The sequence below is a fragment of the Octodon degus genome, unplaced genomic scaffold (genome assembly GCF_000260255.1).
Source record: "Octodon degus isolate 3935 unplaced genomic scaffold, OctDeg1.0 scaffold00099, whole genome shotgun sequence".
In the NCBI taxonomy this organism is placed as follows: Eukaryota; Metazoa; Chordata; class Mammalia; order Rodentia; family Octodontidae; genus Octodon; species Octodon degus.
In genome coordinates this window covers 10,180,656-10,193,682 of record NW_004524675.1, presented here as the reverse complement: position 1 = coordinate 10,193,682, position 13,027 = coordinate 10,180,656, and positions in this window count along the sequence as shown.

Sequence of the window (13,027 nt, the reverse complement as noted above, 5' to 3'; positions counted from 1 at the left end):
CCTTCCTTCCTTCCTTCCTTCCTTCCTTCCTTCCTTCCTTCCTTCCTTCTTTCTTTCTTCTTTCTTTCTTCCATATCCTCATCCTGATTGTTGCTTTCCTTTGAGCAGATTCTTTCCCCTTCACATTTCATTTCCTCTTTCAGGATCTTACACTAGTGAGACAATATGATGTTTGCACACGTGGATCTACTTTCTTTCACTTATGAATATGGCCTCTTTTTGTATCCATTTACGTATAAAAGCCTAGAGTTTATCTTTTTTATAGCCTCAGTTTAAAATACTGTATAATCCATATATACTAATCACATATAAAATGTAAACATTTCAAATTTCTCCTTGTACAGTTTATTCATACCTAAGTACATGCATGTATCAAATTAAAAGCATGTGTAACAACTGTCTGTACTACTGGCCATGTGTTAAGGTGTAGCTTTAAAATGCCCACCAAATACCTCAAGTGTCCAAAAGTGGGGCATTCAGAAGGCAGTTCTGGAAGGGCCCTAACTTCATGGATGGATTATTTTATTGTAGCATTTATAATGTTATGGTGTTATTGGTTGGTGATAAAAACATTTAAGCTGAGGTCTAGTAGAAAGGAGTGGGTCACTGGGCTGTGACTGTGGAGCCTGTGTCTTGACCCTAGGCCCTTTCCCTCTCTCACTTTTCTTTGTTCTCTGTTTCCTGTGCACCATGAGATGAGTCCCCTCTCATGCTCTTCTGCCATAATGCTTTCTCCTTCGAGCTGGCTGGCTATGGCCTGAAACCTCTGCAACTGAGACAAAATGAATCTTTCCCCTTCTAAGTGATTTTTCCCCCCGGTGGGAGTTTGTCACCGTACTATAAAGCTGAATAACACACCAGGTATAATGCTTGGAGGAAGTAGTTTAATCCCCGTTCATATTCCAGAAACGATTGGGTTTAATTTGTAGTATCCAATGGCTGTCCAGAGAAAACCCTTGGAAGCTTTCGGAGTATGAGAGATGAAAAGCAAAGTTGTTGAGCAGAAGCATTTCCATCGTAAAATCTTTAAAAATGCTAATCAAAATCTCGCTATTATTTCTGCAGCTAGAGAGACATGTCAGCAAATTCCCCACAGTACATCTCCTAAGCTTTGCTATTCAGGTGGAACTGTTTGAACACCTACATTTTGTGCTTCACTTCCTTCCTTTTCCTGAGTTCATTCCATTTTTATCTGCACCTTCTAGAGCGATCCTCCTTGCTTTGAATAATTCACCATCTAAATAAAAGTAACAACATCAAAGAATCCCAGACTTAATACACTCCATTCGAGTGTGGGCTCCCAAGGGCTGATCTGAAGGAGTCTGAAGAATTAATCACCCAGGATAAGAGCCTCCAGCTTTTCATATGTTTAATGCTCAAGTCACTTTCACAAAAACACTCTCCTTCCCTTTTGTTTTTGTGTTTAGTTTTTTAAACACTGTCATTTTGTTTCCGCTTCAGCTCCAGATCCCCGGGATGTCTTGGCACTAAGCACATGTAAAACAAATAAACACCTTCTTGCACACTCTAACAAGTGCTGCAATTAGTCTCTGAGCACAGCTTGCTCTCCACCGCGGCAACTCATTTGGTGCCGGTTGTTATTGCAGGAGAACAACTTTTGAATCAGCACCATTTGTTTGATTCCCCAGTTTCCACCCCTGTCAGCGTAGCGGCTTCTGTGCACCCTTTTTAAATCAAGAGTTCTGTGCCCCTTCAAAATGAGCCGCTACCCAGAATACAGCCCTTGATTACTGTGTGCCACCTTGTGACACTCTCCTGGGACTTTCAGCTGCGGGCGATCTTCACTCCATATGGGGTGTAATAATTACTTGCTATGCTGTGAATTACCGACGACTTCCGTCTGGACACTTTCCTTTTGTTATACAATAGTGTAAAATGAACAATCTTAATATATATTTATAAGGAGTAAAATATCATTTGTTGAGTACTCAAGATAGTATATTCATTAGTCAAATAGAAAAACATACCACTTCCATTTTGACAATGAATTGTACTTTGTTGTGAAAATTAATATTATTTAGAAGTTGAATCAAGTGTTTCAAAACACATGAAAAATTTCCATTGACCTTTATTTCAGGATAGTAACTGCTACATTTTTAAAAAACATTATTGGTCAATTCCCCCTGGGTGATTTCTTTAGTAATACAAGGTATAGAAACATAAAGGTGAATTCTCATTTCATTCTAGTTATGGCTCTGTGGATAACAATGAGCCTTGGGTAGACTAGAGTGTTCCCTGGTTCATTAGCTACACAATAGGTAAATCTAAATGGTTTTCTAAAGGCCCTTATAGTTCTAAAATTCCACAATTTTTATTCATACTGAATAATTCTTTAGCAGGGAGGATTTAATTTTCTTAATGATACTACAAAGACCTCTTATTCTTCTGTGCACATTAAGAAGGCCAACCATTCACATATTGAACAAATATTTATTGCGACTCTTCTATGTGGCAGGCACTGTGCTGAAAGCTAGACAAAACAAATGCAATAAACATGATACAATTGGTCTGCCCTCAGAAACATTGTGTTCTAGTATGAAAGAAAATCATATAACTAATCAGAAAATAATTATACATTATGGCAAGCAGTGAGAAATAAAGGGTGAAGTAAAAACCGTTAAGGATAGGAGGGAAGTACTTTACATAACATAATAGTAGCTGTGCAAATTTTGAACTTTTTTTTTTGTCACTTTGGACAGGATTTCACAATGTAGTTCCAGCTATCCTTGAACTCATTTTATTGCCAAGAATGGCCTTGAACTTGCAGTGATCTTCCTGCCTCAGCCTCCTGAGTGCTGGGATTATAGGCATGTGCAGCAATTCCCAGAACAAATTTTAAATTTTAGAGACTATTGTAACCAGAAAAGTCACACTGATTATTCTTTGTGTGATGTCATTCTTTTGGGAGGAAAGAACAGTAGTATGGGAAGACTATAAGGTTTGATTTCAGGAAAGGTGAGTGGAAACATATTGTTATCTTGAACTCTGCTATGGTCGAATCTAGAATGTCCCCCAAGACCCATTGTTAAACCTGTAGTACTCAGCCTGTAGTGGTAGTAGGCAGTAGCAAAACCTCTAGGAGATGCATCTTAGTTACTTTCCTTGCAACTGAGACAATACCAACATACACAAGTATTGGAGAAAAGATTTTTTATCTTGGTTCATAGTTTTCCAAGACTATGGTCCATAGTTGGCTGGTTCAAAGGTACAACAGTGTGGCAGAGGGGCATGGGTGAGGAGAAGTTCCTCATGGCATGGTAGTAGGGAAGCAGAGAATGAAAGGAGGAGTAGGGAAGAAATAAATCCTTCCGGGTCATGCCCCCAATGACCCACTTCTTTTGACCTGATCCCACCTCCTAAAAGCAAGTCAGCAACAAATTCACTAAAGGCTAATCCACTGATGATTATCACACCCTTCATTTTACTTACCCCCTAAAGTTCAGGAGGCTTTGGGGGGCATCTATATATAAACCATGGAATGTTGGGACCTTTGTGGGCATGCCTTTGAAGAGAGTACTGGGGCCCTGTGCACTTCCCCTTTCTTCCGTGGCTGCCATTAGAAGAACAGATCTCTGTCACACATCTAGCAAAATATACTGTGGCAGCAAAGGGCCCAAAGCAAAAGGGCCAAGTGACCATGGAAATGACACTTCTGAAATTGTGAACCAAAATAAACCTTTCTTGTTTAAAAGTTGGTTATTTTAGATATTACAGAGCTGATTAATTCAAACTCTCCATGAGACTTTGGGAAAGTCTCTCCCTCTGGATGTGTTTCTATTATAAAGCTTCTAGGGCCCCTCCTCACTAAACTGCTAAGAGGTACAGTAACTGCCAAGGCAGAAAATCTCCTTACCACAACTCTTAAATGAGTGTTCAGCTTTAACAAATATTACCAGGGAGAAAAACAGTTATAAATCACTGGTAACGCTTCCTTTTTTTCCCTTAATTTTAGAAACATGCAAGAAAAGCTGTGGGTCAGAAAAGCAGTGAAAGGTCAAGCTAGAATTTAATACTTCAGGCTGGTGAATGCAGGCAGATTGCTGTGGCAAAGAGATAGCCACAGTTTTCTTCCTTTGTCAGTCTCATTTCTTCCACTGTATCTGAAAAGTGCTTCTCTAATGTAGGGGATTTTAGCTATTCTACAAGTTGTGAACAAGGCTTTCCTTCAATTTCCTCATTGAAATAAGCTAGAGTTTCAGTACAATGTAATGCTGGGTAGTCTTTCTGCATTAGCATTGCAAGACCTGTAAATATCACCCATGAAATAGTCATATGAATGAACAGCTCTTCAACTGGAGTTACAGCACAAATTTAGTAATAGCTAGAGTGTTCAATTCCCAGCATGACCATTTATCGTGGGTTCCATCTCTGTTTCTTATGTTACAAACTCCATCTAGTTTTTCTAGTTCCTAAACCAATAAGAGAAGCTTCTTACTTATTAGCCATTTACCATATAAAAGAGAACCCCATCTTGTCCACTTCCTGGAAATGTTATTATCAAAATGCCAGGGCGAGTGTTTTGTGCTGATAGGACTGCATTTGATAACAGCATTAGTGGATTCTTATTGGTTCTGCATATAGCAAAAGCTAGAGTCCCTTGACAAGACTTATTCAGTTTAGCCTATGGTAACACTAGGATGTCTGCATCTATAAATACATAAGTCAAGTTTTGACTTTAAAAATGCTGATTGAGAGCTACAGCTATATTTGCTTCTGGGAAAACAGAGCAACTTCTGTTGCTATGTGGTATAAAATCAAATCTATACTTGTGGGCATGTGTAGTAGAGCAAGTTATTTCCGCAGTCTTGGTTACCATGCTAGGTAGATTTAGCATTTTCTACACATACATGTTGTACATTACGCAGTGTTGTGTGGTTGAAGATATTAGGTGTACACCTATGAAGGGCTGTGCTTCAAGAAATGAATGATAAATCTGATTCAAATATGATAAAAATTGGAATGTCTATATTCAATAGTTGCAGACAGATGAGCATATTTTAGGAGTTATTGGAATTTATCTGGTTGTCTTATACAATTTTTCCTTTTGTCAGTTATTGTATATACATTTTTACAGTTCCACTTGTTAAGACCTTGTTATATTTGTCTTACTTTATTCTGAATACAATGATTTTATGATGATGTTGCTATGCTATGATAATGTTTTGGAATCAGGAGGTCAAAAGAGAAGTTTTACTAAAAGTCTGAGTGTGCAAAAGTATAGTGAATGATTTCTAAATTATCCTTATGACATCTCTATGCCTGTCTGTCTGTCTGTTATGTACAAATACAAAATTCTGGATTTATATATTACTGCAAAATGCCTTTAAAAAACTGATGAGAGGGTTGGGGACGTAGCTCAGCAGTCTAAGCACCTGCCTGGCAAGCACAAATATCCAGGTTCTATCCCTGGCACTGCATGCTGTGCCTGTCCTGGAGCCCCGGGTGCTGAGCTGGCTACCGAAACTGGGCATGTTGGCGCATGCCTGTGATCTGGCACTGGGGGTACTCAGACAGGAATATCAGCTGTGTAGTGAGACCCTGTACCAAATAAATAAATAAATAAATAAATAAATAAATAAATAAAATGATAAGAAAGTAAAGATTGTGTCAACTCTGTAGTGGGCAGTATGCTAAATTTTTAATTAATTCTGAATTTTCATTCATTATGCCAAAGAATTATTTGCTTTTCTTGTATCTGATTATATTATTACCTAAAAAAATGCTTACCTTTCTGGAGAAAGCTAAAATTCTACACTTTCTTAGAGAGTTGATGGGTTAAACAAGGATGAAATAAACTCTTAAAAGAAGAATTGGATTTTTTTCTAAGTAAGGAACTTCAGTGAGAAGACATGTATACAGATTTCCATACTTATGTTTCCAGTCTGTGATGAGAACAGGGAGGAGCTGCTATGTCAAGCTTTCAGCTCCTAGGAATCTCTCTCTGCAGCCTTAGGTGTGCGTCTGAACTCATTTTCCCAGTAGAAATGAGAGTGAAGATTCACCTGTAAGCTGTTGTCTGTTTGCAACTTTAGTATTATTAGACATTTTACTTGACTTATACCTTAATTGGCCCTAAAAGAGTTCTACTAATGAAAATACATACATTCTTTTTCTTCTGTCTGGCAAAGCAAACATATAAAAAATGCAGGTGAATGTTTTCTATACAATGTCTGCACAAAACCTATTCTACTTAACATTTTGGTACTGATACATTTGGTGTTGAAAATGAAATAAGAATTAAACTAATTTTCTGAAGGATTTATTCCTAAAATAATTTATTACTCAATACTTTAATTTGTATATAAAAAGCAACCCCTTTCTTTTATTTTTCTCAAAGGTTTTGCACACCAAGTGGGTATAAGAAATCATGCTACAGAGTGCCACTCTGTGTTCCCGAATGCCTGTGCTTCCAGTTACCTACAAGTGACCTCAAGCTTTGAACTTAAATTCAAGGAGGAATAGTCACAATATTTTACAAGTGATTCTTTGATTAAAAAATAAACCAGAGCACCAGAGAGATAGCTTGGCAGACTAAAGCTCCCGCGTAGGCAGGCTTAGGCAAGCACAGGGACTGGATTTGATCTTCGGCACTACCTGCCACACCAGCCTGCCCCTAGGGTGGGCTGAACCAGCCACAGAGTCTGGGCACAGTGGTGCATGCTTGTAATCTCACCACTGGGGAGGCTGAAAGCAGGAGAATCTTCCTAGATTGGAGCTTCCCAGTGAGACCCTACAACAACCAAATATATTAAAAAAATAAACAAAAAATTCCTTCACTTATGTGGAGTCTATTGATTACTTTACTAAATGGGCTTTTGAAAGTTGATTATTCTCATTAGTCATTGTAAATCTACTGGCTAAGTTAAGTGAATTATTGCAATGGGAAAAAACATTCTTGCTTTCAAATGAAAACTAATCAAATTATCATTGATATGAAAAGGCACCCAGCTTTACAATTCTACAAAAACTCTAAGGACAAAACTCTGAAATTCTGATGGACTGGAAATCTAGATATATTGCATAATCAAAGGTGACACTTTGATGTAAATAGTTCTGATATACTGTGCAATCTTTAGAGGAATGGGTGATTGCCTTGTACTTCCCAAAGCACTTCTGTGACTCAGGAAATTATCACTTACTTAATTGGAGCAAAAATATGGTGAAAAAGGGTTTGTCCTGTTTGGTGGGAACATTCTCTTTTCTCTCACATCATTATGTTTTCACAGCAAATATCATCTTATGGAAAATATAGTTCATTAGAACATATTATTTCATTATATATATATATATATATATATATATATATATGCACATGTACTCATTTGTATGTATATTTTCATACTCATGCTTTTGTACACGTGGTAAATGTACTTACACATATAATTTAAGGATATGATGAAGGCTGACACTCTTCTCTGTAATGGACAGCAGAAGGTGGGGAGCAAAAGTAAAGGTAATGCTCTTTGACAAGCTCCCAGGAACAAGAACAACTAAACCTGCATCTTGCCTGGGAAGTCTTTCAGAACAAATTTTCAAGATTGATTTTGAAGAGTAAAGAGGGTATGTGGAGGCACACGTGTGGACAAAGCCATTACAAGCAGCTCTACACTGTGATAAAGCATAAAGGTGATGCAGGGTTGCAGTGCTCCATGTGCTCCATGATAAAGGAGTGCTCCTTCCAGCAGTGCTGGGGGTCACCCTTGTTAGGTATCTGCCAGGATTCCGGCACTTGCAGCTCACATGCAGGAAAATGAGGCTCCTTCAAAAGCTAAAGTAGATGACATATATATTTTATTTGCACCTGTTTGAAGTAACTAAGATGGTTCTCCATTTTGGTCAAATAAAAACAGAAAAAAAAGTTGTAGTACTGTCACTCATTGAGGCACCTTTTTCCTTCCAGGTCTCTTGTTATAACTTTTTCAAAGCTGTATAATTTCCTTGGACTGATGGCGGGTATAAAGTTTGTCCACATAACAGGGACTCTGGAACTAATCAAGCCTGCAATGGTACAGGAACAGTATTAGTAAAATAATTTATTTAATTCAACCTGTATAAAATTATACTGTCTTTGTGGATTCAAGAAGTGGTGCACAGATTTTACAAGACAGTAATTTCTTCATAAAGTTCTATTTTAATTATCTTTGCTTTTCAACTGTCTTCAAACGAGTCAACACTTATTCCAGGGCCTTCTCAAATATTAGTCCTAAGTTAGATAAATCATTTCCACACGTTCACATTTGCTAATACAAGTGGGTTTTTTTTTTTTTTTTTTACTTCTGTGTCTGATATATGTTATTTTTCTTATGGATCAGGTTAGAACACTCAAAGTCATTTTTGTTCTTGTGTTCACATTCTTTCTTTCCTCTTTTTAAAAATATATTTGGTACAGGGTCTTACTACGCAGCTCAGACTTGTAGTGATCCTCCTGTTTTCAGCCTCCCCAGTGTTGGAATTACAGGAGTGAGCCAACACGCCCAGTCCCAGTGGGAGGGGCTGGCATGGCCTGTGGTGCTGGGGATTGAACCTGGTCCCTGCACTTGGCTAAGCAGGAGCTTGGTCTACTCAACTATCTCGCCTGCCATCTTGCTCACATTATCAAATGCTCTATTTTTCCTATCAATTGTACCTTACTTTTGTATTTATACTTCTAGTTCTTTAGAGCCTTTAAATCTATTTCTAAATTATATTTTGTTGGACATTGCTGATGTCTTTCTTCATGATGTTTCTCATAATTAAAATACTGTCCTTTCAGCATAACTATGTCTATTCATCTTCCAAAACTCTGTCATTGTATGTTCCTCTCTGATATCTACTTATGTAAACCTTTGTTTTCTGTAACTGAATTCTGAATCTTAGACATGGCATCTTGAGGTTTAATTTTTTATTTTCTCCCCATCTTACTGTTGTCTTCTCAAATAAATTGTAACTTCTAAGAATCCAGCAAATGCATTTCTTTTGAATCTTGGTAGGTAGAAAGGTACAGAGGTTGACAGAAGTTTAATAAACTCATGGATTGACCTAAATAATTTTCTTCAAGCCTACAGAAAATAAAAGGTAAACAGGCCTCATTATTATCTCAGTATTGCAATTCTTATTTCATGTAGTTATTTTTTATTCTGTTTTATTGAGAAAAATGTCAATGAGACAGTTTCACAGCTGATTAATAGGACATGTTCAATAATTAATACATTGAACATTGTTATCTTCTTAGTGATTATCCATAGTACAAGAAGCAGGCAGGATATCTTGTCCAAACACTATTAATACAAATCTTTCTTCTCATTGCATTAAGTGTAAGTAGCTGTATATCTATCCCAACTATTTTGTATATGCAAATACAAAATGGTCCTTCCTTTGTATCCCCTTCTTTTGTTTAGTCTTGTCAGAGATGGGTATTCTATTGGCATCTAAATACTATAGGTATATGAATTCAGCAAAACAATCCAACACAATCCAGCAGTCTACAATTGTAGTGGGTTATCCGCAGAAGTTGTTGACTGGAGCCTTTTAAAGCTCAGCATATTAATATGACTTTATTTTATATACCCCGTTTTTATACTTTTCTGCTGGATGGTTAAGACCAAGATAAAGCAAGACCTATGTAACAAGAAATGTAGCTTTTATATCTGATAAGGTCAGTCAAGTTCCCTCAGGATTTATCCTGTAACCCTGTACCGCACTTTGTAGATCCTTTGTCAATGCCAGCCATATGGATGAGTCATGACCAATGTTTGACCAATTTGCTCTCTGTGAAAGCCTGAAAGAAAGTTTCCTTTCCATGTAACTCTCCTTAGGAACACTATACATCATCGATCACATTCCTATGTGGCTCCATAATCTCCTTGACCAGAAAATTTGGGGCACAACTGAGTTACATGATGTTACAGTACAGGTTCTCCTGTCTCCTCAGTTTTCACTGACCTTGAAAGGGTAGGGACAAAATGTTGGCTGACCTTGCAGCCCTTCCTTTTCTGCAATTTTTGATCTGCAAACTTAGGTTATTAATTCTCCAGAAGAGAAGCTTATTATTATCCTGCAGTATTGCAATTCAAAGTACAGTGAAGTTAAAAACAAATTATAGAATAAGGTAGGATTTAGAATTTATACCTTGTTTCTACTACTTGGCCATGATAGTAAAATTGTTTAAGGCTTCTATTTTTTTATTTATGAAATAGGAATGATTACATCAATCTCTAATTGTTCTTATAAAGACTATATGAGGTATTAATAAAGGTTGCAAACTAAATGTGTGTACACTGTTAATATTATAACTCAGTATCATAGATAAGTGGCTAATGCTCACAATAATCTGTCAAACACTGGGGCAGGTTTTGAAAATTTGTATTCACAGAAACATTTGGAGACTGGTTGTATAGCTTGTAAGCAGTGGGCTTTGAGCTCAATATAAACTTCAAAACTTTGGTCTCAGGCTGGGGAGGTAGCTCAGGGAACTAAGTGCCTGCCTGGCAAGGGCAAGGACACAGGTTCAATCCCTGGTAATGAGTGTTGCTCTGGCCATGGATCCGCAGGTGTGCTGTGCTGGCCACCAAAACCAGACATGAGCACGCATAATCCCAGCGCTGAAGAGGTAGAGACAGGAGGATCACTACCAGTCTGGGCTATATAGTGATACCTTGTACCAAATAAATAAATAAAGTAAAAGATTGGAAAAATTGTTAAAAACACCAAAAATACCTTAAGATCCTCACAGGTCGACTATAATATACATATTTAACATAATACCTAGTCAATATTGAGTATTAATTTTTTAAAAATGTATTTAGTACAGGGTCTAGAGGGTCTCACTATGTAGTTCAGACTTGTAGTGATTCTCCTGTTTTCAGCCTCCCAAACCCTGGGATTACAGGTGCACGCTACCACACCCTGTTTTAGTCACCTCTCAGTGCCCCCCCCCAGGTAGGGTTGGCACCGCACACCCGTGATTGAACCCTGGCCACTGGACTCTGCCTAAGTAGGTGCTTCAGTCTGCTGAGCTATATGGCCATCCCTGAGTATTAAATTTTTGATAGCAGTGTTTTTGCATAACATGTGCAAGGCTGCTGATATGTAGATTTCTGCAGAAGTGGCGAGGTTATTCCCATGGCAGATTGAATTTTAGGAATAATGGAATCTTTATTGATTATTGCTGGTGTCCGAAATGTGCTAGCATGTCCTTAAAATTGGAAACCCATCCAGCCCCATTCTTTGTTCCTTTTGGCTTATATGCTTTCCCTAGTTTCCAGGGCAACTGTGATGCAAAGCCATAGCGGCTGGTGTAGTGTTTTGTGGGTGGGCTGCCATCATTGCAAGTTGTGGGCCAGACATGGGAATTTATGGTAGCTTGTGGTTGGACTCTACTTCCTTTAATTAGTTCTGCTTTTTCCCTTATCTCTTTCATGTTTGTGATGTCTTAACAAGGCTGGGGAAAGAGTGAAGGATTGGAGCAATCTAGGATTGGGTCATATAAGGTTGACTTGGCCCAGGTGTCCCCTTAACGTTAAAGCATTCTGGGCAGAGTCACACCAAGTTAATTCTGCCTCAGTATCTCCTATCTCTAAGGTGAATTGGATATTAAACTAGAGCTTTTTGGCTTAGGACAAAATTAACCTTTTGAGGGCCACCATCCCCTATGCTTCTAGCCTGGCTTTCTATTATTATAACAGGTATTCATAAACTTTGCGGAACCATAGCAGTTGGTTTCTTTATTAATCTAGTCTGTAAATGAACCAACTAGGAGATATATACTGTTCTATGATCAAAGAGTAAATCAAACATACCCTTTTCTAATAACATCATAGCATTAAGAGTAAGGCCTCAGGGCTGGGGAGATAGCTCAGGGGAATGAATAAACACTTCCCTGGCAAGTGCAAGGGCCTGAGTTCAATCCCTGGTTCCCCCCCATATCACCCCCCCATGATAAAAAGAGTAAGGACTCATTTGGCATCTGAAAAAGAAAATAAATAGATGTTATAGTTAGGGTTTTCAAGGCAATAGATTTCATACAGACACTTTTTTATTTTAATGTATTTAGTACTGCATCTTCAGGGTCTCACTACGTAGATCGGACTGTAGTGATCCTCCTGTTTACAGCCTACCCAGTTCTGGGATTACAGGCATGTGCCACCACACCCAGTCTCAATTGCTATTTCAGTAAGCCCCGGGGGCAGGGCCGGTACATCAGGCCCCTGCATCTGCCTAAGCAGACGCTTTAATTTGCTGAGCTATTTGGTCAGCCCACAGATGCATAATTTATGAGATTGTTTTATAATATTCACCCAAAAAGTCAAATGCAGAAGAGTGCAAGAGATCTGTCCACATGCTAGAGATTCAGAAAGTCCAGTGTGCATGGGCTGGATCCCATGGCGAAGTCCTTCATGAGTTCAGCCGAAGACCTAGAGCTTGTGGCAAGGTCTCATACAAGTTTGCATCACGGGTCTGAATTTGGGAAGGCCCAGAGGACAGTGATGGGAGCTGCAAGTGTGCATCAGTGAGATGACCTGTGCAGCAGGTTGAGGGGTCTGTGCGGAGCCAGGAGGCCGTGCTCAAGCTAAGGACAGGAGCTTCCCTAAAAAGAACTGCAGCTATTCTCACAGACACCAGGATGTGAACTCCTCTGATGATGACAGCAAGGACTTGATCGCCTCAGATCATATCAGGAAAGCCAACGTGGCCAACGTCTCCAGGAGCACAAGCAGCATAACCCCATCTTCTGTTCTTCTTCTGTGCTGTTGGCACCATTCTCAGGTGAGCTCTCCACATCTAGAACAGCTTAGCTGGGTGTCACACATTGGCCCTTAGTTGGTCCACCACGATAAATTATGCTATCTAAGTCTTAGCTGTGGAACTAATTTCCTGGTCATCTTGAGTATGGTTTATTTTTTACCACTCTGCGTTAATTCTCTTCATTTTTATAAAGAGGAAAGAGTTTTGATCATTGTGTTATTACTTTCTATTGTCTTTCTCAAAACTTTCAGTTTAGTTCCAAATAAGGAGTTAGAACTTTATA